Here is a 23,334-nt window from a genome sequence, read left to right as displayed (position 1 = left end):
GCAATCTCAGTGATGAAACATTCTAGTGATGAAGAAATGGTGAAGAGGAAGATGAAGTTAACGTTTCCCCATCGTCGCGACTTGGTTGTGGACCCTCATCAGTCCAGCGAGATATTGTCCATTTTTCCACGATTCAAAGATGTCAAAGGATTGGTAATTATCTTGTAAAGTCTTAGCTATTGTAGAAAGTAATTGCCATTGCTTACATATTTGTGAAAACCTAAAATTGTTTCTCAACACCACTACCCTAGATTGAACAGGATTTCATCCTCATGTTTGGAGAGGCTACAGCAATGAAACTTCTGGAGAGATGGCCGACAAACTTCAAGCAGAAGATCATCCGGGAGTGCCAGAAGCTTCCAGCCGTGAATGAAATAAAAGAACTCCTGCTGGCTGCCGATCCTCCTGAGGATGACCCTGAAGAAGATTATGAATTGGGTAAATTTCTCATAGAATGCTCTTCTTCCATGCAGGATGCAGTTTTGTGACACATTAGTGTTTACAGTGGAGAGTAAGGATGTTGCTGCAGCACTCCTGTTAGGGATCTTTCCCCAGACTTTCTAGAACTCTTTGTTATTATCTGCCACACTTGAATATTGAAAAAAAAAAACTTTTGGCAGACTTATGATGAGGTCGGGGGGGGGGCGTTGGGAGGCTTATGATGAGGTCAAGGGGGGCATTTGTTCAAAAAAGGTTGAGAATCACTGGTCTACAGTCTAGCCAATGCCCGTAACAAGGAGCGTGACAAAGCGAGCATGTGTGCGGGCCAGAGAGTGAGATAATGATGTTGAACGATGTTCTCTCGCTCTCTTTTTTTGCGGGCGCGCACATGCATGGTTTGTCATGCTCGTTGTGACCTTGTTAATTTGCTTGAAGGTCACTAGACCAAAATGTCATTATTAAACTCTGCAAACGAGGACAGTGTGCGGGAGCTTTCTTGTTTTCTAATGTTGGTGACCTTCGGGTTCTTCTCAAACATACCTGACCCAAGGAGGTGCAAGATCCCTCCTTTAGAGAAATATTGACTATTGGAAGACCTAAGAACGATATTGGTCCATTGTAATTGATACCTGTGGTGTTTTCAGGTTGGGACAGCGACCTGTCATCTATTTTGTTGCTTTTACACCTGATTCCACCAACTGCTCAGGGTTGGAAAAGACCTGGAAAGGTGGCGGCCTCCCAAGCAGAGAAGCATCTTGTTGTCTTCAAGAAGGTATGTTTGTACATGTATGTATGTTTCCTAGTTTCGTGATGATAATATTTTGTAATAGATATCTAATTGTGAATGTATGAATGTTTTCAGACTGGAACAAATCTGCAAGAGCATCTGAACAGCATCACCTCTAGCACTCAGCCCTATCTGCTGGCAGTTGGAACCAAGAAGAATGTGATCCACCAGTTCTTCATCATTCTTGACAAGAACGCCATACCATGCAGGTCAACGTCTTCCCTTGGTGCTTTTGATGAACTGTTTAAAGCACATTTCGTGTTTGGCACATCATACAACACCATGCTCCACAACATGTATGTCTTTATTGAGACGACTGTGTTCAACATTGATGTAGCCAAAGTGAAAGAGAGTCCCAGAGTAGCTGAAATTAGGGCAAGACTGCTTCATTAGTACTTCTTAGTACTTCTTCCTCATGACGTTTTTTGTTTGTAATGCTGGGTTTAATAGTTCAAATAAGCTGGTTAGGCATATACAGTCAGTTCATGGTTACTTTCCTGGCAAAAGCCTTAATCTACGGTGTGTTGAGACTGAATGCAGGCGAGTTTTTGGTTCATTTTCTGGTTTTAGGAAACATTTAAATATGAAAACACAGAAAAGACGGTACCAGCCAACAGGTTAACAATGTTGTCCATTTAAGCAGAGAGGAAGATGATGTTACTATTGATATTGATGAAAGGCCCTCAACAACCTCAACATCAGAACCATTAAAATCCAAAAGTAGCACTTTGGATATGTGTGCTACTGCTGTGGCAGAGCTCAAGACAGGTGGTTTAAGTCAGTTTCGTATAGACAAATTCGTTTCAAGAATGGAGGAAGTATTTTTTGAGTTGAGAAGTGAGGCTAAAGAATCGGCCTTAGAGTGCTTATCGCCAGAGGACACAGAAATTCAGAACAAAATCGAACAAAAGTTTCAAAATTTAAAAAACCCATTCACACTCTTAGATTCAGAACCCAAACGAAACAGACATTTCTCAAAGAAATGGGGAAGTGTTGAGCCGACTGGAAAAAGTACTTGGAACAAGATTTGACAGCAAAAGAAATAAAACAACAGAAACATATGACCAGGTCATCGTGACAGATAAACTTACATATGTTCCTATTTTGGAAACTTTGAAGATGATTTTTAACAACCCAGAACTTAAAGACATGTTGAAGCCAAGGCACATAATCAAGGAAGGTCTGTATGCAGACTTGAGAGATGGCTCCTATTTTAAAAACAGTCCCCTGTTTTCTGTTGAAAAGGATGCATTGCAGATTCAGCTTTTTTACGATGATTTTGAGACCTGTAATGCTCAGGGCTCAAAGAAGGGTGTGCACAAATTACACTGCATGAAAAGAGGGATTTGTGGATGTATGTGGCCCCTTACATGTCCGCATACGTTGAGCCCCTGCATTTGCGGTGGTAAAAGTGAAAACTTGGCCCAAATTGTCGCAAATTGACCTGGCAACTGCTCCCCCATGCCCCCCTCCCCTCCCCTACTTAGGAGAGCCTTTAATATGTAAATGCCAGTGATCAGGTCAGGAGCTGCCACAGTCATTTTCAAGTGGGGTGGGGTGAGGTGAGGTGGGGGGTGGGCAGGCCTGTTTCTACACGTTCCTGACCATCACCTCCAACTCCAGCCAAGTTTGTTGCTGTGTTGTCTTGAAAAAGAAGAGGTGCACGCTGTCTGCTGGTGACAGGTGATGCATATCTGGGTTTTTTTCTCCCAAACACCTCTTTTGTAACCGCTTTTTGTGGGCAAAATTCAAGGATTCAAAGGTTTATTGTCATATGTGCAGTTAGAAACGTGTTTCCCTGAACAATGAAATTCTTTTCTTTGTTGCCCGCACTGGATGTCCAAATGTATAATAATAAAGATAAGATAAAGATAAAATAAGCATGCAACAGCAATATTCTAAAAGGTTTCTTAAATAAAATAGAAATATAGAAATAAAAATATAGAAATCTGGCCTGTATACATAATGTGCAGTAGTGCGCTCAGTGTTTTATTGTGTATGGCTTAATTTGGTGTCACAATGGTCACAATATCGCCGAGGTCTTTTCTTTGTCCTTGCAGAGTCCATTTTTGTGTCAAAACAGTGCAAATTGCCAGCTGTGGTCAGACAACATTAAATAGCAGAAGGACGGGAGGTTGTCTCGCGAGTATTCCGTGTAATGACGTATACGCATATGATTGGTGGAGCTTAACGGCTCGCATAAGCTCTCGTTCAATCACGTATGAGAAACATTGTGTCGTGCAGTGTAAACAAAAAGTTTAAGGAGCAGATCTGGCGGCAGAAAGACAGACAGAAAGGCAGACAGAGTCCCGTACTGTGAAAACTGCCCTGGTTTGTGGAATACAAACCGGAGTAATGCGAAGACGACTTGCTTTCAACTCCCCAGCAACTCTCTGCGGGTCTACAGGTTTGTGTGTTTTTTTTCTACTTGCACATGACCATTTGATTGTTTAATTTTAGTCTTGTTGACACTGTACAGCACTTGGGACAGTTCTCGCTGATTTTAAATGTGCTGTATATTAAACTTACTTACTCACTTGCTTACAGGCAGATAAAATGAAAGTCCTGTTGAATGCTATGACCGGAATGTCTCGTATGGTGGCCAGCACTGTGGATACGGTCGTGGAGAGGGTTCTGGAGGGAATCGACCAGAGATTCGCTAGGTTGGAGGCAAGATGGCCGTCGAGAACGGACTGGAGTTACATTCCAGAGAAGTTGAAGAGCGCACCCCCAAGAGAAGGCGGATACAGAATCCGAAAATCGCGGTAAGAGTAGGTTATTGACTGTGGCTTTAGGCTAAACTCAACTTAATTGTGTCCATCACGTGAAAACCAGTGTGAGTTGCTTTATTTAAAAAAATGAATTTCGTGTTTTCAGTTTATAGGAAGCAGCTCGCCGCCTGCATAACTCACCGTGGCATTATAATCCAGGTCAAGGGTAAGAATAAGTGAATGTTCTCCCAATATCTAGTTGAGTTGGACCCGATGTTACGTTAATGCAGTTTTTTTTTTATTAACCATAGGCCTGTTGTTTTTACAGGCTACTGTCACCTCACAATATGGATGTAACGAGTCGCTTGAAGGAGGCGGTGGCAAACAGTCCGAACTTCAGAGAGGTAGACGGGGACACTATCGAGGGTGAGCGGCGCTGACTTTTACCCCGGCTGGCACTGATACTTTTAAGCACTGGTCATTTTATTCATTCCTCTTGTTTGTTTGTTTTTAGCTGCGTGACGGACCTGTGTGCTGTGCTACAGGCGCGTCTTGAAGCCAACCCGAAATACTCACAGTCTCACCACAGAAGAGTGAAAGAGAGTAAGAACATATACGCTGTCAATATGACTTTCGTTACTTTATAGACAAGTTGTCAATATGCTGTGCATGGATTATTTATTGGTTATTCCAACAGCTCCCAGAAGCCAGCTTCTGATCCAGGATGAGGACGTCTGACAACTCCGCAGACTCTGCAGGGACCGGAGTAATGAGAAGAATGCGGATTCCAAACGGCGGCGTTTAGACTTATTGTGTATATTGTAGGCTACAGCAGTGTGTGTGTATAGTTTTCAATTCTTTATTATCAACATGGTTCTTATTACAATGTAAGCTATGTACATTGTGTGGTGTGGCAATAAAAGCGCTTTAAAAAAAAAAAGTTTCCTTTTTCATTTCCTCAATAGATTCACGTCATTCATGCCTGCATTAGCCTAGTCATAGTGCAGCTTATAAGAATGACGTGAATATATGAAGTACACAAACATCCCAGGAATATTAGTAATCATAATCACAATTATTAATCATAATTGCTGAGTGATATGCCCATATAAAGTATGCATATATTAACCTTATTGGCCAATGGGCGGACAGCTTTACAGGAGCTTTTTTATGTAATCACGTGCCTTTTTTGTCCAATACCAGCGAGGCCAGTGAGAGGTCCAGGCACTCTCACAGCGGGGTGCTAATCGCTGGGCCATTAGCACCCCGCTGTGAGAGCCCGCCGCGAGTCGGGTTCGTTTCCGACGATTTTCTCGCTCAACAAACTTAAAGTTTGTCTGCCTGCAAGCGCCCAGGTGCGTCCGAAAATTAGGCAAATTCGCGGAAGTTCACTGCCGTCCACAGTGACACAAATCCCTCTTTTCGTGCAGTGTTAGGTGTTATGTATTTCACACTGAGAAATTTCCCCCCTGTCTTAAATTCTTCTTTAGTCAATATTCATTTGTGTGCTCTCTTTCACTCCAAAGATATCAAGCGTTATGGTTTTAACGCAATACTTGAGCCAATTGTCCATGATCTAAAAATTCTTGAAACAGAGGGACTTGAAATTGCCAAGCATAAAGGTGAAATTCATGGTACTTTAATTCAGGTTACAGGAGATAATCTTGGTTTGCATTCTCTTTTTGGTTTTGTCGAGTCTTTTGGGGCGCGATATTGTTGTCGATTCTATCTGCTGGAAAAAGAATGTTTTCAGTCGGTGTTCTCTGAAGAGGATCCAAAAGTTATACTGAGGACTGTTGACATGCTTTCACACCATTGTCAAACTATACAAACAAATTCTTCACTACCTCATGTATATGGTGTAAAGCGCACTTGTCTTTTGAACTCACTTAAGTATTTCCACACAGCAAACAACTTCTCTGTAGATCTCATGCATGACATACTGGAAGGGGTGGCTCAGTTTGAAGTTAAGTTAGTTCTTCAGTATATTGTTCAGAGCAACTTTCTTAATGCTGAAGAGCTTGCTGGTAGGATACATGCATATGACTATGGGTATAATCAACAGCGAAATCGACCACCAAGAGTCAAACTGTTTGACGGAAGCAATGATTTGGGGCTGAATGCCACACAATCTTGGTGCTTGTTACGCAATATGCCCTTGCTATTTGGGGACTTAGTACAAGCAGAGGATAAGTTCTGGCACCTTCTCCTTTTGCTTTTACAGCTGGTCAACATTGTATTTTCCCCTGTACTGTCAGAAGGAATGACCATATATTTGAAATATTTAATTGCTGATCACCATCGTCTATTCAAACAATTATTTCCTGGAATCAATCTTATACCAAAGCACCACTTTTTGATTCATTATCCACGTATAATACGAAACATTGGTCCTGTTCTTCATATGTGGTGCATGCATTACAAAGCAAAGCACAACTACTTTAAGAAACAGTGTAAAAGTTTTAAGAACATTGCTCTGTGCTTGGCTAGAAAACACCAAAGTTCTTTGGCTGTGAATTTTGAGGTTTTCATTAAAGGGTTAGTTCGCCATTTTGCACATTAAGCCCTGTTTTTAGGTAGTCTGGGGTGAATTATAGATGTTCTGATCACAATTTGGACATTTGGTGCTGAACGGAGCATTTAGGTATCCACTGCTGCAGCCCCCCCACCTTTGCATTGAGTCAATGACCATTCAAGCAAACAATCATAAAACGGCATTAAACTTTCGTTTGAAAAGACATGGAACTCACCGTGTGGTCAGTGGTGGACAGCGATAAATTGACCCGAAAATCGCAGCGGAATGTGCCTTCTAACAGTTGTTTTAGCATTTGGTGGACCTATTTTTCCGGACACCGTTGAATAGCAGCAGCAAGACATCCAGCGACATACAGCGCGCGGAGTAATACTAGTCAAACCAATACAAATCAATGAAGACAGACAATAATGGTAATATAACTTCTCTGGAAGCGTATTTCGCGGTGATTTTCGAGCCAACGTATCGCTGTCCACCACAGACCACACGGTGAGTTTCATGTCTCTGCAAACGAAAGTTTAATGCCGTTTTATGATTGTTTGCTTGAGTGGTCATTGACTCAATGCAAAGGTGGGGGGGCTGCAGCAGTGGATACCTAAATGCTCCGTTCAGCACCAAATGTCCAAATTGTGATCAGAACATCTCTAACTCATCCCAGAATACCCCCAAACAGGGCTTAATGTGCAAAATGGCGAACTAACACTTTAATGAACGATTGATTTTGGGTCCAGGCAAGATGGTGGAGATCTCAGATCTTATAGGTGGTGTAAAAGTTGCTAAGAAATTAAAAACCGTTTCAACACCTGTGTATTCAGCCAAATGGATCAAATACAATGGTACAGAGTACCGTCGTAACTGTGTGATTTGTATTGCTGTACGCTGTGATATGCCAGTGTTTTGTAAAATCACATCTATTGTTGTCAGAGATGATGATATTGTGTTCTGTGGATTGTTGATGGAAACCGTGTGTTTTGATGAGCATTGCCATGCATTCAGGGTTAGGCTGCATCCAGAAGGACTTGTAAAAGTTTTGAATGCTAATGAACTTTTCTATTTTAAGCCATTTGATCTTCAATTGAAATATGGCACAATGGATTCCTCACTATACATCGTGCCTTACTGTCATTTTATGGAGACTTTTGTTCAGGCTGTGTGAAAAGTAAATAAACGTTTAAAAGAATGCTTTTGATGTCCTATTTTATCTTGAGGTGGATTTCATTTTACAGCACAAAGACTTAATTAACAAGTGTTAATGTTGGTTTTATTGACGTGTAGATAAAGCTGAGTGTACGCTGCAAAATAATTCAAATCCAACATAAATAGTGTAAAACTAACACTGTTCAGAGACATATTTACACTGTGTTAACTTTAGATTAACTTCAATGCAGTGTTGATTATATTAGGGTTGTACTCTTAGAGTTGATTCTGCAATATAACAGAGTAAATCATCAACTCTTATCAGAATGAGATTAACACTCCATGGAGTTATGGATTGCACTCTTTGTAGAGTTGATTTGGCAATATAACAGAGTAAATCATTAACTCTTAGGCCTAAAAAAAAATGTTTTTAGTTCCGGTTTCCGACCGACCCTGTCAATTTACGTGCGACCCAAATTATTTTATGAGCTTGGGGAAGAAAAAAAAAGAAAACACAAATACATTTTTTTTATGCAAACTATAATTACGTTTTTGTACAGCACCTCTTCATCCTGTACAAGGATGAGCGCATGCTGTCGTGAAAACAACGACTTCACGTGAGATCTGCATGCAGACTGGATCGGTAGCGCGTGTTATATGGTTGCGGGAGAAAGATGGATATGTTGTCTCCATTGTTTGTCCATGCAATAGCGTGGCAAACAAAATTGTAAGATTGGGTAGGAAATCTTTCGAAAATGTCCTTGAAGAAGTCAAGCAGTGCACTTGTTCATTTGTGTCAGCAGCCGGTGTTCAGTCGATTTCTCCTACTTGTCGAAAATTACTACTTTGTGGTTTTGCGCTTGCGCCGAGCCGATTTTCTAAGTTTCGTTTTCACGCCCATAATGTTTTTCTACCCTGCGTCTGATTATTTTCTCTTTTGGAAGACATGCAAAGTAATAAAACACTTATCGCATTAACAAGCAGTTAGCTTAACATGCACAAATGGGGTGTCATTCACCATTTGAGTTGTGTATTTGGGACACTTCTGTCTTTATTTAGGTGACTCTGCTCCATCATTGTCATGAATGCATTGAGAAGGGGGAGCATTATTTGACACGGTGTTATTGGATTATCAAAATGTGCTACCCTCTTAAAAATTGATTAGAAAATGTTATGAACATGCTGCCATTCATCATACAGTGGCAGTGAGGTGATAAGTCGTCTTACAAGAATGCATTGAGGAGGGGTAGCATTATTTGGACTATCAAAATGTTCTACCCTCTTAAATAAATCAATTTCATTACACTTTTTATAATTACACACATGAGAGAAAAAAACACTAGGCTACTTCTGATGTTCTGTGGAGATCTAGACCGTGGTTTGGTCAGATAGATTTTAATCAGATTAAAGGGTCACCCCAACACTGGGAGACCCTCAGGAAAACGATATGGGTTAAACATGGCTGGAATTATCCTATTATAGATAGATCTATGATAATGATCTAAAAATAACAATGATTATATGTTTCCTACTAATAGCAGGCAGTAATGTTGGACAACAGGGCTATGAGTCGCAGAACACCAGAGTGACACTTTAACTAAACCATTACATTTATTTATGAAATATTGCTTGAGATGTCTTCAATGCCAATGGTCCAGGTTGTATTGACTACATATTTTGTTCATATAAAATGTGTGTGTGTGTAACATGCTGGGAGTATCCATTGCTGCTGTAATAAAAAAATAAAAAACTCTACCTATCACTCGCTGCCACTGGGAAAAAAAATAAAAAAATTAAATAAAATAAATTCCCTACCTACCCATGACATCAACTGACAACCAACAGGAACCAAACTTTTTTTTTTTTTTAGGCCTTATCAGAATGAGATTAACACTCCATGGAGTTATTTGATCTGTAGTGTTAACTCTTAATGACACTTCACAGAGTACACAAGTGTTAATCATTTACTCTTTGTAGTGTTAGCTTTACACTATTATTTTAACACCAGCGTTTAACACTGATCTGGGTTAGGACCAAATACACTCTAGAACAGTGTTAATTTTTACTCTTTAAGTGTTATTTTGACACTGCAAAGTTTACTGTGTACCTGATGCACGAAGTGAAGTACGAGGTTTATAAAGTACTATTTATCTCCCACAGGTGTTGAAAGGAACCAAAAACCAATTTAAAAAAATAAAAAATAAAAGCGGTCTCACATTTGCCAAGAAGAGTAAAACATAAATATCTTTTATACTAAAGTCAATACGCCAAATTAAATGGTGATTATATTGTCTCAGTGCTGCCTTTAACCTGCTTCTGCATATCAATGAAATGAAAATAGGTTTTTGATTCTGAAAGGGGCAATTCTAACCGCACAGAATTTAAGAAGTAACGATTTTAAGACAACTAAGCAAGAGGTCATGTCAAAAAAGAAAAGAAACGATGCCTGTATCATAGATGCCTTGTGCTTCCATCTGATCTTTTCAATATACAAGAAAATAAAGCATTACAGACAACCAGTTAAAAGACCCAAAATAATATCAAAGCATGTGTCGAATGTATCTTAGTTTTATCTTTGCACGCTTCTGACACAAAACAACAACCTTTCACAAGACGTGCAGAAGTCTATATTAATCCCCTTTACAGATAATTAACCGCAAATTGACGATGAGGAATTCTCAAGCAACTCGCAGAGACGATAGGCTCGTTTACAAATCACTAGCTGGCTGGAAAACCAACGACTGCATCTTTGGGGAAACTGAAATGTGTTCAACAGAAGTGACAGTAGCGTCTCCACGCGCAGCAGCAGTCCAACAGCTCTCGTGGGCAGACAAACAGATCGTTTTACCACATATAAACACCAAATCATCAACAACAACACATCAAAGGATTAAAAAGACGCTGGTGTTGCACCCTTGAAAAGAACTAAAAAAAATCAAAATAGATATTCTCTTTTGTGCAACTTTATTTAACAATATCACCAGTTCGAGCATACAGCGTGTGTAGTTTCCTCTTTGCGTATTAATCACAGATCATGAACTTTCAACTCCCATCAGGCATTGTGTCGTTCTTAACGGGGTATTATCATGACAGAAATCTATGAAATAAATTAAAAAAACTAAAGTAATTTTAACACATATTTAGCCCTAAACCAAATGAATTGTTTTAACTAAATACTAAATAAAATAAATGCTCTCCCAATAAAATAAATATACCTATAAATTGAATATCACGTTCTTAACATATTTCCGGGGCTCTACACCCTCCCCTACTAAAATAATAAAATGTTTCCTGAACATTTTACACTTTAAAACTTAAAGAGTGTATCCTTACTACTAACTTCTAACATTGAACTCATCCAGGTACCATTTAGTTACATGTTGCTCTTCAAAACAATAACCAATACTACACATCAAATGACTACAAATGCATGTATACAGGATAAGTACATTTACTTATATTCCTGTTTCAGTGTATTAACTTAAATGATCGGTACATTGGTAGGCCTCCCAAGTCCATTAAGTCACATATGGCTAAATCTACCATTCCACCTTATTAAATGTATCCACATTAAACATGCTTTGAATGTAGTATAACCTCTTACAGATTACTTTTGTGTTACCCTATAAAACACTCAATTCCTTCTGTAAATGCATCAATAACTCATAAGTGTAGCTTTAGTCACTAGAAATACATTTCTGCAAAATGACTCTTACTTGTAACTGAATATTTTGCACCAAATGAAAAGTAAAACATTTTCAATTAACTTTAGCTGTAACTGGATATGGTTCAAAATACTATTCCTATTTCTTCAAAGATATGACACTAGGTTTCCCTAACTCATCATATGTAAAGATGGATTTTGGTTGACGTGTTCTTGAGGAACGTCGCTCCTGCTCCACTTCCACCTCCTGATCACCCTCCGAAGAAGCATTGATGTCTTCCTCGGGCATTTCAAGTTCAAGTCCTTGATCTTCGGTATCCATGTCTGGATTTTGACTTGTGTCTTGGTTCTGAATGTCTCCTTCCTCATGTCTCTTGTCCACTTGATTACTGACGTCAGCAGAATCATTCTCATCCTGAAACTGGTTTTGTCTTTGTACAAGTCTCCTAGTTTGGGTTTCTTCTGCAGGTTGGCTTGATCTGGACTGAAAGACTGGGGCATGTGGATTGAGGCTGGTAGTCTGGCTTTGACGGGGAATCCACACAGAATACTCGTCCTCACTACAGCTGTCAGAATCCTTATGAACTTGGTCTCTGATTTGGCGTATTTGTTTGCTTACTTGTCTCTTTTGTTTGTGTTTTTCTTTTGGTTCTTTAGTATCTTGACCATCAATAAGATAAGGACAGGGTAGTAAAACATTCCTATGAAGGACTCTTTCCCTTCCTTCACCATCTAATGGTGTCACCATATAAACTGGACTATCTTTCCCTCTTCTTTCTTTTATAACATGCATTTTGTTTTCCCAGTAAGCACGTATCTTTCCAGGTCCTCCTCTTTCAGATAGATTTTGGACAAGAACATGGTCTCCAGGTTGAAGGTCTGAACTCCAGGCTTTTCTGTTGTAATACTCTTGTCCTCTTTTGCTTGCTTTTCTCATGTTTTCTTGTGCAAAGCTGTAAGCTTCCTGCATTGACCTTTGCCAATTGTCTGCATAGTCTTGATGAGACTGTGACTGCTTTTGCTCTTTTGGAAACAGTAGGTCAATAGTAGGGGTGCAACGGATCAAAAATCTCACGGTTCGGATCGTTCCTCGGATCAGAGTCACGGATCGGATCATTTTTCGGATCAGCAAAAAAATAAAAAAAATAAACAAGACAAATAAACATGTTTTGTCTTTTTGTTTATTAACACTTTTAAATTATTAAATTGAAATATATAAAATCAACTTAAAGTGCACAATTAACATCTTCTTTTCAACATAATCAAAGAAAAACAACTTAAAGTGCAACATAAAAACACACCGATAGCGTTTGTGATCGCTTTAGCCCGGTCGGATTGTGAAGGAAGGGGCTGCTTAAATGCCGCGGTGATGAGCCGCTTTCAGTTTCACTCCTGTCAGTGAAACACCGGGGTGATGTCGCTGCAAATGCGTGGCCATGCTCAATGTGTTTCCACTGTTGTGTGGCTTTCTTGTGCCACAGTACCTACACACCGTCACGGTTTTATCCACCAACCTCTTTCCTTCTTCATTAAATTTGACAGGGAAGCCTAAATGCTCCCAAACAGGGGATTTAAATGACGTGCGGCGTTCCCCTGCTCGCCATGACCACGCTGTGTTGCAGGTTAGGGGTTTTCTTAATGTTAGCTATCGCTATGTCAGCTACGTGCTATGTCTGTGTGGTAACCAGGGCGACAGGTTTGTGTGGCAGCGCGAGTATATGGAAACAGACAGAGGCAGCAGTTATCGTTACAATAGTCACCGAAGTCTAGCCTACTTATATTTTCCATGGCCACTGTTCTACATGTTGTACGCTGAGGACAATAAATCACAAACGAGCCATAGGACTGTTTGCTTATTGAAGAGGGAACTGTTGCAGACTTTAACCCAGAGCATGGAAAGTAGCTCTGTCCCTGGAACTAGCAGGAATGGTAACGGCTGTGTGAGGACTGAACATGCACACAATTTTTTTTTTCAGAAATCGATCCGCGGATCATGTGTGTGCCGAACCGAAATAATTGATCCGAACGGATCACGGATCAATGATGATCCGTTGCACCACTAGTCAATAGGTAGGATCGGGTCTTTTCCAAATAACAGAAAAAAAGGTGAAAAGCCAGTCGATTCATGCACTGTAGAGTTGTATGCATGTACTACTTTGTTCAAATAGTCTTTCCAATTAGGTTTCTGTGTCTCTTCCAGTGTTCTGAGCATGCTTAATAAAGTCCTGTTAAAACGTTCAGCTGGGTTAGACTGGGGATGATAAGGAGTTGTCCTTGAATGTTGTATCCCACTGTAACTCTGCAACTTTCTGAACAACTCATTCTCGAATTCCCTTCCCTGATCATGATGAATTCGAGCAGGGTATCCGAATCGCAGAATAAAGTCGTCAAAGATTTTGCGTGCAGCTGTCTTTCCTGACTTGTTAGATGTTGCATAAGCCTGCGCAAACTTAGTAAAATGATCTACTATTGCAAGAATATACTCTACTCCACCTTTACTTCTCTCTAGATGCAGATAATCGATCGAGATTAGTTCAAAAGGTGCAGAGGTTGTAATAGTTTGTAGTGGAGTTCGAGTTTTCCGGTTAGGTTTCTTTTGTTTCAAGCAGCGGCAGACTCTTGTAACATAATGTTCAATTTCTTCTCGCATTTTTGGCCAAAAGAACCTCTCTCTGGCCAATGAGATCATTCTGTCCGCGCCTAAATGACCCATTTCTTCATGGAGTTGCTGATAAATCAATTTCTTGAGCTTAGCAGGAACTACAAGTTGATTTCTAGTTTTTGTCTTTCGTCGTAAAACTCCTTCTTTGTCCAGGTAAAGATGAGGCCATTCTCTTAGAAGTCGTTTTACTTCAGTTGGCTCTTTTACTTTATCCCTGTATTTAAGTTTCTCATTTTTCTTCTTTAATGTGATTACTTGTTGTGTCACTTGGTCTTCTTGTTGAGCAATCTGAATGTCTTTGACTGCTATTGGCTCAACTGGAGTTGTACATGGAACAGTTAGTTGTGACAGTACATCTACATTGCATGTAATAGCTGAAATCCAGTCAGTATCACCACTGTGATCTGCTTTGAGTCCTTGCTGTAGTGCTGTAATGTCATCAGCTTTACATTCCTCTGTACATGCTGACATTATTCTGTCCATTTCTGCAGGTTTGCGAGATAGAAAATCAGCATCTCGGTTGACTTTACCGGGTCTGTACTTCAGAGTGAAACGGAAATCAGCTAGTTCTGAGACCCAGCGATGTCCTACCGCATTCAGTTTAGCACTTTTCATCACATATGTCAATGGATTGTTATCACTGTACACTGTAAAGTGTGGGGCATGAAAAAGGTAATCACGAAATCGCTCAGTGACAGCCCACTTCAGAGCTAAGAATTCAAGCTTCCCTGAGTGAAGTTTGTAGTTTTTCTCAGTTGGAGTGAGTGTACGTGAACCATAGCCTATTACTCTTAATGCTCCCTCCTGCCGTTGATACAAGACAGCCCCAAGACCTTCCTCTGACGTGTCCACCTGTAACACAAATGGTTTTTCCAGGTCTGGGTAGGCCATTACTGGTGGATCTGATAAAGCGTCTACAAGTCTTTCAAGTGCCTCCTGCTGTAATGTTGTCCATTCTACAGACTGAGATGGTGGCAACTGTATAGACCTTTTCTTTAAGGATTTGTTCTTTGTCTTTGGGTGTGACAACAGATCGTAAAGCGGTTTTGCTATCCTTGAAAAGTCAGCTATGAATGATCTGTAGTAGCCTAAAAAGCCTACAAGGGATCTTACTTCTCTGACTGTTTTAGGACTCGACCTTTTCAAAGCTTGCACAGCTTCTACTTCTTTTGGATTCATCCGGTATCCATCTTTTGAAATGACACGGCCGACGTAACACACTTCTCTTTTAAAGAAATCACATTTCTTTGCTCTGAGTTTGATTCCACATTCTTTTTGTCTTTGTAAAACTTTTCTCACATTTTCCACATGTTGATCAAAATCTTTGCTAAAAACTAAAACATCATCGAGATAGGGCACACATACCTCATCCCTGAGATCTTCAAGACAACCTTCCATATACCTCTGAAAGGCAGCTGGGGCATTTGTTAGTCCGAAGGGTATCCTCAGCCATTCATAAAGTCCCCATGGCGAGATGAAGGCAGTGCATGCTCGGCTCTCTGGACTAACAAAGCCTTGGTGGTAGGCTTTTCCTTGGTCTAGCACAGTAAACCAGGAATTTCCGCCAAGATTTTCCAAAATTTCCTGAATTCTTGGAATGGGATGTCTGTCGGGGTGTGTCTTTTCATTTAATCGTCTGTAATCCACACAAAGCCGGATGGTAGAGTCTTTTTTTCTCACAATTACTATTGGTGATGAGTAAGAAGAAGATGACTCCTGTATCCACCCCCTACTGAGTAGATCTTGAATGTGCTTTTTCACTTCCTGATACAAATGACGAGGGATTGAATTGTATGTTTTTGTCACTGGAATGCTGTCTTTGAGATGTATTTCCATCTGCAGATCAGGTATGCATCCTGTATCCCACTCATCTTGTGCAAAAACATCACTTTCCTCTCTTAGCATTTTCCTCACTTTATCTTGTTGTTCTGCTGTTAAGTGTGAAATATCAACTGGTGGATCCCATATTTGTTTGTCGTTTTTTCCTTCATTTTCTGATGTCACTTTCATGTCTTTGGTGTGTGCATGTCCACTTTCACTTTGTGACCTCTTTGTGACTTCTTTTACATCTTGTATGTAATCCACAGTGAATAATGAACCAATTATTGTCCTGTTTTGTAGTCTAATATTGTTGTCTGTGTTGTTTTCGACTAAAACTGAAATGTTAGCTCCCTCATCAGTTGGTATGTGTATTAGTTGCTGTTGTATTTGTAATCCTTCTGGCCATGGTGTGCTTTCATTTGGTTCCAAAACTGCATATTGTCCCTTTAGCACGTTTTTCTTGAATTTTCCACAGATTACTTTGAACATTTGATGTTTTGGGATAATAACATCTTGTCTCCCGAGCCTTACTGTTTGATTCTCTGACGTAGATTTGTCTTTACGTAACACAGAGAACACTGCTTTTGCCTTTTTGTGTCCTACGTCTAACGCTGACCCAAGACTGTGCAAAAACTTATTGGGAAGAGTTCTATCTGATGACATGTTAGACTTTGCAAGTTCTTCTATGACATTGAAACCCATTATTGGCTTGGTGATTGGCTGAGAGCTTACAAGAAATGGCACTAACAGATCACTGTCTCTGTTGTCTGTAAGACTGAACTCAACTCCTACCCAACCCTCATAAGGTATCTCAGTCCCATTTGCTGCAGAAAGGTCTAACATACCCTCCTCAAGAAGCTCTTTCACTGATCGAACCTCGGCGTCTGGTAGATGTTCTCTTTTCCAGTTTAGATCCACAATTGACACTTGTGATCCTGTGTCCCAAAGAGCTGTGACTGGAACACCTCCAATGTTGCACCGGACAAGGTTTTTGCGTCCTATCAGTCTCGCTGTCTTTTCCTGTTTTTTTGACAAAGGCACATCCTTCTGTGGAACAACACTGTCAATAACATTTCCAGCATGTACTTCAATCTTGTTGACATTCACTGTTGAGTCTTTCTTTTTCCGACAACCAATTGCCCAATGTTCACTGCTTCCACATTTAAAACAGTGTGTACACTTTCCTTCTGGGTTTGACTGTTCGCATTGACGACATTTTCTGGGGTTCCTTCTGGTCGCACTTTGATAGTATGGCTGACTTTTTATGTTTTTGTCTTCAGTTTTCACTTTTGCCTGAGTCAAGTTAGAGACTTGTGTTGAAAGATTTTGGATAGCTTCACAAATAACTCTGTTATTAGCTTCCAGCTTTTCCACAATGGGGTTTGGCTTTTCTGTCTGGTTTTTGCTTTTCTTTGAGCTTCCAACATTTTCATTTTTGCCGTTATCCTCTTCCTGAACTGAAGCCACTTTGATGCTCTTTTGTCTGGTCGACAGTTTATTCCTTCTTTCGAGTTCAACACTATAGGCAGCACTCATTTTCTCAAGAAGCACTTCATCACTAACAGATGTGTCCTGCAAGTAAGGTTTAATGTCCACTCTAACAGCATCATCTTGTAATCCAGTCAGAATAGTTTGCAAAAACTGTGTCTGTACAAGCTCAGGATTGTATTTTAGTCCAGCTTTGGCTCTATCAGAGGCAGTCAATACTTTTTGTCTAAGGTCCATTGTGCGTATAAGAAACTGAACAGGAGTTTCTTTGGAATCTTGTACTGCACGTGTTAAAGCATGATAGAGTTCTGTTGCATCTTTCTCTATAAGCACTTGCCTGAGAGAGTTCAAGGATAATTCCGACCTACACTCCAGATAACTTTTTACTTTCACATCAGGTGCAATGGCTTGGATCACTGCTTCAACGATCTCTCCCTCATCATATCCTTTTTTCAGTCCTCGTTCTATTTGTCTTTCAAGACTAGTGAAGTTCAGTTTATCCTTTTGTCCAACATCACCGATTTGTCCAATAATCCGAAAATCCTTTCTGTATATTGGATGCAAGTTTACTTGGTCTTTGGCTTGTGATGAGACTCTTTCAGAACTTGCTGTGCTGCTTGATGTTTGCGGTGGTAAAACTGAAGGTGTAGTACCGATTTGTACCAGCAGAGGCTCAACGACCACTTGTTGCTCCGCAGCGGTGCGCTCTGACGCAGCACCTGACAAAACACTTGTGTCGGTTTTCTTATTCAAGTCATCTATTAAATCATTCGTGGTCAACAACATTGCTAATCCACTGTCCTCTAAAGAAGTGACATCTTCGCTTTCCAAGTGAATAAGCATTTTTCTTCTTATTAACCGACATGATGACTTCACCTCTTCACTGAACTGCAAGCCCAGCGCTCCACTTAGGGCATTTAGCTCCTCCAGTGACAGTAACCAGCTTCTTCTCAATATCGGCAAATACGGATTCCCACGCACTGTCCATGATGTCTTTGTCTTGGTTGATTCACCGCTTGGAAAGATTCATGTCCGTTTCTTCATCGGTTGTTTTTCTTTTACAGTAGACTCGTCTGGTTAGCTCCATAGCCACTTAGCTTAGCCACTAGCTCGTGTTGCTCCGTCGAGACGTTGTCCCTCTTCATAAAAAGAAAAATCACTTCTCACGCAGAAAACATTTGCTGAACTGGGCGGAAACACCAAAATTTATGTTGCACCCTTGAAAAGAACTAAAAAAAATCAAAATAGATATTCTCTTTTGTGCAACTTTATTTAACAAAATCACCAGTTCGAGCATACAGCGTGTGTAATTTCCTCTTTGCGTATTAATCACAGGTCATGAACTTTCAACTCCCATCAGGCATTGTGTCGTTCTTAACGGGGTATTATCATGACAGAAATCTATGAAATAAATTAAAAAAACTAAAGTAATTTTAACACATATTTAGCCCTAAACCAAATGAATGACAGACAATAACTAAGCCATAGACTAACAGTAAGAAGGTTTATTTAACTCACGTTATTGAAGCTCAAGGCCTTGGTGCAGATGAAGTGGTCAATATCCACATGATGTGCAACATGGTCTCCCTCCGTCGCAGCGATGTAGTTATTCTTACAGAGAAGTTTAGCAAAACTTGACACAATCTAGTTATCTCATGTAAACTGTGTTGATAGCTTTGTTTTACTTGTTAGCCTAAGCAACAACTGGGGTCCGTTTCACAAAGCAGGTTCAACAAACTCTGAGTCTATTCCTGTAGAGATAGAAAACTCTGAGTTTTCGGTTCCAGAAAGGCTGATTTGGCCGAGTTTAATCAACTCTGAGTGGTTTCACCTTGAGTTTAGCGCGTGCGCCACAACCTTAAAAAGCCAGCATCAATGGAGCCCCGATTCGACGAGTCACCATGCATGGCAACGTGGAAGAGGCGGGCTACGTTTTTTCACTAACATCGAATTAGAAATTTTAGTGCGCTCACACGACGAGTTTCAAGTTTTTAAAAAGAAGTGCAACACCGCTGCAGCTGCTAACAGGGGTGCAAACGGCGCGCCTTTTGGCGGATGCCACCTTTTTCACAGCTGTCTGGGGGACTTGTGTGAATCGTGCAGATCCGATGAGTTTTTTTTTTTTTAGGGGGTGGGGGGGGGGGGGGGGGGTGTTGTTGTAATGTCTGATTATAATTTCATCAAAGTTCAGCCCCGAATCTCTCTGGACTGACATAGAGACCAATAAAAGAAGCGGGAGAGTATTTATTTTATGTTTGCATCGGTAAAGTTTAATGTTCCTGTTGCATTTGAATGCACCGCACAGTTCGTATGACCCCACGTGGGGAGTGCCTCAACAGCCAGGTGAACTGCAGGCGCACGATTTTTACGTTATTTTCTGACCTTAACCAGAGAAGTAAAGCGCAGATACTTGTGAAAAGGACAGTAAAAGGAGAAAAATCCCGAGTTACACTGAAAGAAAGTCAGAGCACATACCGATTGGAAGTCCGGAGACAAGTACGTCGGTAAGACGAGTCAGTTATCAAAATAAAGGCTTGTTAACGCTTACCGTCGTCCATGCTAATGCTAGCTCTGTGTCTAACAGGCTAAAGCTGGGCATACACTGTGCAATTTTTGGCCCGATGTTGACAAGATTTTCACTCGTGCGACTATTTTGGAGATCGGGCCGAGTTTTGGCTCAATCGTGCGTCTCGCATCGTGTAGTATACATGGGGTAACGACAAACGATTAAAGGATAAGACCGGTTTTTTGACATTGGGCCCTTGATTTCACATTATAACATGATGTTCTACTCACCCCTGCTTGTTGTTGGTCATTTGGAGCTGTTCCGAAGATATTCGCGAGGCGTCTGGCTGCTCTCTTGAGATATTCGGCCATGAAACGGTTTCCTATGGGCAAGCTTATACAGGCACAAACTATGCTGTTTATAAATTATTAATACTGTACACTAGCACTGATAACGTGGAGGTGCGTCGCTTACTTAAAAAAATCCGGGTTACTAATTTTAAATTTTAGCCGAATGAATAAATAGGCAGCAGGTCTGTGGGCTGTCTGTGGCAGTAGCACGACGATGACGTCAGTAACACCCACTTTACGACAAAAAAATCAAAATTACAGTAACCCGGATTTTTTTAAGTAAGCGACGCACCTCCATGTTATCAGTGCTAATGTACATTAATTAATAAATTATAAACAGCATAGTTTGTGCCTGTATAAGCTTGCCCATAGGAAACCGTTTCATGGCCGAATATCTCAAGAGAGCAGCCAGACGCCTCGCGAATATCTTCGGAACAGCTCCAAATGTTCAACAACAAGCAGGGGTGAGTAGAACATCATGTTATAATGTGAAATCAAGGGCCCAATGTCAAAAAACCGGTCTTATCCTTTAAGCCCTCCCGACCACCTCCCGATCGATCGGATGAAAATCAAACTTGTTTGAAATCCTGGTCGCCCCTCGTGAGGCTCTCGCACAGTTGAAGCAGCTGGACGAGCCGATTGACCTCATCCTGTCACACTACGCATGCGCGCACATAGGTACGGAAGAGAAAAATGTCAACAGAAGAAGAAAAAGACAACAGAACAGCATGGCAGCGACCGAGTCCGACGTGTCGTGCAGTGTGAGCAGCCAGATCGCATCAGACCATCGGATCGTACAGTGTAAGAACAGGAATCGTGAGCTGTGACGTTTTATCCCTTGCGATTCACTCGTACAGTATGAGCAGCAGCTGAATACCGCGATTGAAAAAATCGCACAGTGTATGCCCAGCTTAACACTCACCTGTCATCTGTAGAGCCGCTGCAAGCTCCGATATCGGCGTAATTTGAAATACAGAGAGCAACGGTGAGAAACTTGTCTTTTTAGCTGCTCTGAGGCTATTTTTCTGTTGTTTCTCGGTGTGCTAAAGAAAGTTGTGGTGATATAAAAGTCTATGAGAGTGAACTGAGGTTGTTAATGGTGTGATATTTTGGAACTTGTGTGTATTGAGTCATATTCAAAATGTCAGACTTTTTAAAAAAAATTGAAAAAAAGGGGAAATGCCAAATGTTTCCAGCGTTGTCTCAGTATTCTTTACTTTTAAGAATTTCCAAGGAACTGGGACAGTGTATTTTCATATAAAGAACATTTTTGTGTGAATAGGGTGAGCCCTGGATGGCAGAGGTGGTGGCAAAATGTAATTAGGCCTATATGATAATTCCTGCGGGGGCGTGGGCTTCGATAATCTCACTCCTTTTTGACGATACCTCTGTTTGCACCCCTGTGCTAAGGAGAGGGAGACGGCGTGGGAGAACATTGCAGCTCGCGTCAATGCGTAAGTTTAAATGTATTCCTTTGCGATCACAATATTACAGAGAACTAATGGTAGCCTATTCATTTATTTCATTTAGGTGCAATCCCGCGGGGGAGAAGCGCACTTGGCAGCAGCTTAAGATCTTAATATTCAGCTTAAGGTGAAATACAAAAACATTGTTCAAACGGGTAAGAAAGACCTCGGCATGGCTGTACCTCATTTTGATCATGTTTTACACTGTAAAGTAAATATTAAGTGGCTATTTGACTGTGCAGTTGTTTTATCCCCAACATAATGCTATTTTCACACATATAAATGTCTTCTCATCTATATCATGTTGTGTTAAATAATCAAGCCTATTTAAACTATCACAGACTTCTACTCAGCCAACAGAAAGAAGCCCAGCACCGCCACCTCTAACGGTGGCAGAGGAGCTGGCCCTAAGCCCAAATATTGGAAGGCCAGTGGCTGAGGGAATCCCTGGAGGGAGCTCATCCTGAATTCATCCCCCAAGACACAAGTGCCTTTATAAAATGTAATGGGCCTATAGATATCTTTTTTTTTAAGCCTATTTATACAAATATTTATTTGTCTTTTCTTTTGTACCAACAGATTCTGATGGTGCTATCTGCCTGGTGGAGCCCCCTCACGCCACAACAGATCTTGTAGCTGTAATTTAGCAATACTCCAAAGATTTTTCCATATAATAGTTTGTGAAATACTGAAAATGACCACTCATCTGGGATGAACAGGATGAGGAAACTATGTCTGCTGCCTTTACAGAGGGGGATCCAGAAAGGTCTATTGAGGTAACATCTTCATTATACTGATAGTTCTCTTCCCATTTCTTAACATTCTGGTGGAATATGACATTTAGCCTACACTGAAGTATTAACACATTCTCATCTTTTTTTTTTTTTTTTAACAGAGCATGGCTGGGCAGCAGCAGGAGGGTCCCTCAACTTCCACTGCACAGATTGACACAGTGAGATGGATGTTCAGTAAACACCAGAGGTTCATTCTGTGGAATGCATGTGCAACTGTATAATTTAATGTCGTCCTTATGTATTCCCAGTTGACGGTAAAAGAGGTTTATAAAATTTACCTGCTGAAAAAATTTTAAACTGATAAAGAAATGCTCTACTTGGACTGCCAGATTAGGAAGACAGATCTGGCAATTGAAATACTGGAGCACAGGTTAAAGGTGGGTGCATGGTCACAGGTGAATTATGTTAACTATTGGAACATTAACTGAACTAGCTCTTGTATTTGTAGGAAATAAAGAAGACCAAATGAAATTTGTATTATGTCTTTATTTGACTGCTGTGGTGGTGGTGATGATAGTGACTTAAACTCTAAAGTGATTATTGCAAATTGCTTCTCTGACTGCTCTGGCATCCTGGTTAGCTGGCAGGTGGATGGGGTCATCATTAGCGTCTTCAATTTGTATGGCAGGGTGTTGCTCTCCTCTAATGGTGACGATATTATTATGAACAACTCATGCCACAATTATTTCACAGGCCCTCTCAGGGGTCACCCTGACGTGACGTAGGCACTGGAAACGGGCTTTCAACAGGCCTATGGTCATCTCCACCCGGGCTCTTGTCCTGCAGTGAGCCCGGCTGAAGTTCTGTTGGGGGCCTGGTTCAGGGTCAGGGTAAGGGGTCAGCAGCCTAGGTTGGCATGAGTAACCCCTGTCACCCAGCAGAAGGCCAGCAAACTCTCCTGTAATGCATAGTGGATACATTGGAGTGTATTAAGGGAGGGAGACAAGTGAATTGTATTGTGCAAATCTTTAGGC

General features: G+C 40.8%; 1 long non-coding RNA gene across 2 annotated transcripts; it reads left to right on the top strand.

Annotated features, from left to right (window-relative positions):
• The first annotated feature begins 20,656 nt into the window (after positions 1-20,656).
• On the top strand, positions 20,657-22,813 carry LOC142397357 (uncharacterized). 2 transcript variants are annotated; one of them, XR_012772694.1, is made up of 7 exons: positions 20,657-20,901; positions 21,036-21,085; positions 21,511-21,554; positions 21,631-21,721; positions 21,908-22,068; positions 22,146-22,342; positions 22,462-22,813. It is a non-coding gene; the product is annotated as an uncharacterized LOC142397357 (long non-coding RNA). The 2 variants fall into 2 exon arrangements; XR_012772693.1 differs by having other exon boundaries at positions 20,657-21,085.
• The last annotated feature ends 521 nt before the right edge of the window (positions 22,814-23,334 follow it).

This window comes from Odontesthes bonariensis, chromosome 13 (genome assembly GCF_027942865.1).
Source record: "Odontesthes bonariensis isolate fOdoBon6 chromosome 13, fOdoBon6.hap1, whole genome shotgun sequence".
Taxonomy (NCBI): domain Eukaryota; kingdom Metazoa; phylum Chordata; class Actinopteri; order Atheriniformes; family Atherinopsidae; genus Odontesthes; species Odontesthes bonariensis.
This window is presented reverse-complemented; position numbering and strand designations above follow the sequence as displayed.